At 38.9% G+C, this 4,949-nt stretch overlaps 1 pseudogene; it reads right to left on the bottom strand.

Annotated features, from left to right (window-relative positions):
* Positions 1 to 2,561: 2,561 nt before the first annotated feature.
* Positions 2,562 to 4,298, bottom strand: LOC109558329 (tigger transposable element-derived protein 1-like; annotated as a pseudogene).
* Positions 4,299 to 4,949: the final 651 nt, after the last annotated feature.

The raw sequence follows: 4,949 nt of genomic DNA, 5'->3' as shown, positions 1-4,949 counted from the left end.
CAAAACCCCAATCCTCTCTTGTCGGGGCATTAACTTTGTATGGTATTTTAGGAACAACAGAGGAGGGTCTAAGGAATAGTTTAGTTACTAGGGGTGGAATAAAGCATTGCTGTTGTTATTTAGTCACTAAATCGTGTCCAACTCTTTGTGACCCAAGAGATTGTAGTCTGCTAGGTTCCTCTGTCCATGGGATTTTCCAGGCAAGACTACTGGAGCGGGTTGCCATTTCCTTTTCTGGAGGATCTTTTCAACTCAGGGATGGAACCCGAGGCTCCTGCAAAGTCCCTGCATTAGCAGGCGGATTTTTTTTTTTTTTTTTTTTAACCACTGAGCCACCTGGGAAGCCCAGAATAAAACATGGCTCAGTGCTAAAAACCAGTCAACTGATAGTGATTTGGGAAAAGAGCCAAGATTTTATACCTATCTCTATTTCACAGTTTCTTCTTTAAAATATTTCTTGTAAGAATGTTAGAGGTCATGGAAAAAGAGTCTTGGCCGATTGGTCATGGCCAATTAATTAAGAGAAAGCAAATACACTTAAAAACAAACAAACAAATATGCCAACCTCAAGGTTGGTATTTGTAAACTTACATAAACTTGTTTATCTGAAAGAGAATTTCCCCTCCGGATAAAGCTTCATGATTCCTTTAAAAAAGCAATGTTTTCCCTATCAAAGTGAACAACCTTGAGGAAAACAATTACTCTTCCTCTTTTTCAATTTTCTAGTTCCTGAAATGCAGGTTTGGACTAGATGTTCTGTAGGTTCCCTAGAAGTCTCTAATTTTATGTGTTTGCTCAAGTGCTTTGTTTTTTCTAAATCATTGTCCAACCAAGTGAAACACTATCTGAACATTATCAGAACTTCAGTGAGATCATGGAATGAAGGGATAACACCATTGGCCATTTCTTATTTATCTTTCAGGAGAAAATGACTTTTAATTGGAATGAATTTCAACAGGAATTTTTATATCATAAACTGAATTACAAAGTAACATAACATTTAAGAAGCTTTTAATGAATTAATCATGTTTGGAGAACTTCCTAAAACAATGGATAATGCTTCTTTTTGAAAGGTAACACATTTTTCTGATTAATGTGGTCAAACAACAAGAACTGTGTGTTAATAGCAAGAAATTCTGTTAGTTCATTCAGGTATACAGTGTCACTCTAGATTAATACATGGCATTTGGTGCAGTACATCTCTGAAAAAAATTTAATTGAGTAGTGAAAGTGAAAGTCGCTCAGTCATCCGACTTTTGCAACCCCATGAACTGTACAGTCCATGGAATTCTCCAGGCCAGAATACTGGAGTGGGTAGCCTTTCCCTTCTCCAGGGGATCTTCCCAACCTAGGGATCAAACCAAGGTCTCCTTCATTGCAGGTGGATTCTTTACCAGCTGAGCCACAAGGGAAGCCCAAGAATACTGGAGTGGGTAGCCTATCCCTTCTCCAGTGCATCTCCCCGACCCAGGAATTGAACCGGGATCTCCTGCATTGCGGATTCTTTACCAACTGAGCTATAAGGTAGTTATATTTTTTCTGTACAGAAAAGTTACTGCCTCTGTGCTCTTGGATTGAAAGCTCTGAAAACTAACATGTATGTCCCTAAAGGTTTAACTTCAGCAGGGTTAATACACATTTTAAATCTTCACCAATATCAATAAAAATGTTAACTGATTTGCCTACCTCTTGTAAATCACTAGTTCTAGAGAGATTTTCAAATTTTTATTTAATCAAGGGCAGACCTATTCATTCACTTCTTTTTTGTTGTTCATTTGCTTGTTTGGCAAATATATATTGAGCATAAACTGTGTGCTGCAAAGGATATATGTTTTTTTGATTTCTGCTACAATACCCAGAAATAATGGAGGGGGAAAAAGCTTTGATTCTATGAGACCTAGGTATTTAGTCATGTAAAATTGTTTTTTTTTTTTTTCTTTTCTTTTTGATTAATGGTTCTTTTACAATTAGCTATGTTTTCCAACCAGTCCATTCTGAAGGAGATCAGCCCTGGGAGTTCTTTGGAAGGAATGATGCTAAAGCTGAAACTCCAATACTTTGGCCACCTCATGTGAAGAGTTGACTCATTGGAAAAGACTCTGATGCTGGGAGGGATTGGGGGCAGGAGGAGAAGGGGATGACAGAGGATGAGATGGCTGGATGGCATCACTGACTCGATGGACGTGAGTCTGAGTGAACTCCGGGAGTTGGTGATGGATAGGGAGGCCTGGCGTGCTGTGATTCATGGGTCACAAAGAGTCGGACACAACTGAGTAACTGAACTGAACTGACTGAGGTATGTTTTGCTTAATAATGACTTTACTTACTAATACAGGAATACCTCAGAGACATTATGGATTTGGCTCCAGACTACCACAACAAGGCAAATATCACAATAAAGTGAGTCACATGATTTTGTGGTTTCTCAGTACTTATAAAAGTTATGTTTACACTTTTGTTTATTAAGTGTATAATAGCATTATGTAAAACAAACAAACAAACAAACAAAAAACCACAATGTACATACTTTAACTAAAAAAATACTTTATTGCTTATAAATGCTAGGCATCATCTGAGCCTTCAGCAAATCCTAATCTTTTTGCTGGTGGAGAGTCTTGCCTCAAGTTGCTGGCTGCTGACTGATCAGGATGGTGGCTGCTAAAGGTTGGGGTTGCTGTGACAATTTTTTAAAATATGAGAACAGTGAAGTTTGACCCACAGATTGACCCTTTCATATTTTCTCTGTAGCGTGAAATGCTCTTTAATAGCATTTTACCCATAACAGAACTTCTTTCAAAATTGGAGTTGATCCTCTCAAACTCTGCTGCTGCTTTATAAACTAAGTTTATGTAATACTCTAAATCCTCTGGCATTTCAACAATCTTCACAGCATCTTCACCAGGGGTAAATTCCATTTAGATATACCACCTTCTTTGCATATCCATCCATGAGAAGCACTCCCCAACGTGAATGCTTTATCACAAAGCTATAGCAATTCAGTCACATCTTTATATTCTACTTTTAATTCTCTTGCTCTTTCTATGGCATCTACAGTTACTTCCTCCTCCCAAGTCTTGAACCCCTCAGTTATTCATGAGAGTTGGAATCACCTCCTTTCAAATGCCTATTAATGTTGATATTTGATATTGTTTCCATAAACCATAAAAGTTATTAATGGCATCTCGAAGAGTGAGTACTTTCCAGAAGGTTTTAGTTCACTTTGCCATATCCATCAGAGGAGTCACTATCTACAACAGCTACAGCCTTAGAAAATGTAATTCTTAAATAATAAGACTTGAAAGTTGAAATTAGTACCTGATCCATGGGCTGCAGAATGCAGGCATGAAAACAACATGAATCTCATTATATATTTCCATCAGAGAAATGCAATGCAATCAGGTGCATTGTCAGTGAGCAGTAATATTTTGAAAGAAATCTTTTCTAAACAGGAGGTCTCAGTAGTGGCCTTAAAATATTCAAGAAACTGTGTTATAAACAGATGTGCTACCATTCCAACTTTATTGTTCCATTTAGAGAACAATGAGTAGATTTAGCAAAATTCTTAAAGGCCCTAGGATTTGGGGAATGGTAAATGAGCACTGGCCTCAACTTAAGGTCCCCAGCTGTATTAACCCCTAACAAAAGAGTAAGCCTGTCCTTTTAAGGTTTCAAGCCAGGCATTGACTTCTCCTTTCTGGCTATGAAAGTGTAGACGGCATCTTCTTCCAACAGAAGTCATTTCATCTACATTGAAAGTCTGTTGTTTGGTGTAGACACCATCATTAATGATCTTCACTGATCTTCTGGATAATCTGCCACGGCTTCTACATTAGCCCCTGCTGCTTCATCTTGTACTACGATGCTATGGAAACAGGTTTTCTCCTTAAACCTCATGAGTCCACCTCTGCTAGCTTCAGACCTTCCTTCTGCAACTTTCTCACCTCTCTTGGCCTTCATGGAATTCAAGAGGGCTATGGCCTGGCTCTGGATTAGGCTTTGGCTTAAGGGAATGTTGTGCTTAGTCTGATCTTCTATCCAGACCACTATAGCTTTCTCCATATCAACAAGAATGCTGTTTTGTTTTCTTATTTGTGTGTTTACTGGAGTAGCACTCTTAATTTCCTTCAAGAACTTTTTCTTTGCATTCACAACTTAGCTAACTGATTGGTACAAGAGGACCAGCTTTTGGCCTGCCTCAGCTTTCGACATGCCTTCCTCATTAAGTGTAATCATTTCTAACTTTTGATTTAAAATGAGAGATGTACAACTTTCCTTTCACTTGAACACTTAGAAACCATTGTGAGGTTATCAAACTGGCCTACTTTCAATATTTATTGTATCTCAAGGAACAGAGAGAGCTGAAGAGAGGGAGAGAGATTGGGAAGGGCGAGTTGGTGAAGCAGTTGGAATTTATCAATTTATCTCATGCATTTATCAATTAAGTTTGTCAATATACAGTATTGGAGAAGGAAATGGCACCCCACTCCAGTACTCTTGCCTGGAAAACCCCATGGATGAAGGAGCCTGGTGGGCTGCAGTCCATGGGGTCGCTAGGAGTCGGACACAACTGAGCAACTTCACTTTCACTTTTCACTTTCCTGCATTGGAGAAGGAAATGGCAACCCACTCCAGTGTTCTTGCCTAGAGAATCCCAGGGACGGGGGAGCCTGGTGGGCTATTGATTATGGGGTCGCACAGAGTGGGACACAACTGAAGCAACTTAGCAGCAGCAGCAGCAGCAATATATAGTATAGTTCATGGTGCCCCAAGACAGTTACAATAACAACAAAGATCAAAGATACCATAATAATATTATAATAATGAAAACATTTGAAATAATGTAAGAGTCACCAAAATGTGACACAGACACAAAGTGAACAAATGCTGTTGGAAAACTGACACAGGAAGCCTTGCTTGACGCAGAATTGCCACAAACCTTCAGTTTGTTA

Source organism: Bos indicus, chromosome 5, assembly GCF_029378745.1.
Source record: "Bos indicus isolate NIAB-ARS_2022 breed Sahiwal x Tharparkar chromosome 5, NIAB-ARS_B.indTharparkar_mat_pri_1.0, whole genome shotgun sequence".
NCBI classification, from domain to species: Eukaryota; Metazoa; Chordata; class Mammalia; order Artiodactyla; family Bovidae; genus Bos; species Bos indicus.
Note: the sequence above shows the minus strand (reverse complement) of the source record. Positions and strands in the feature narration are given on the sequence as shown.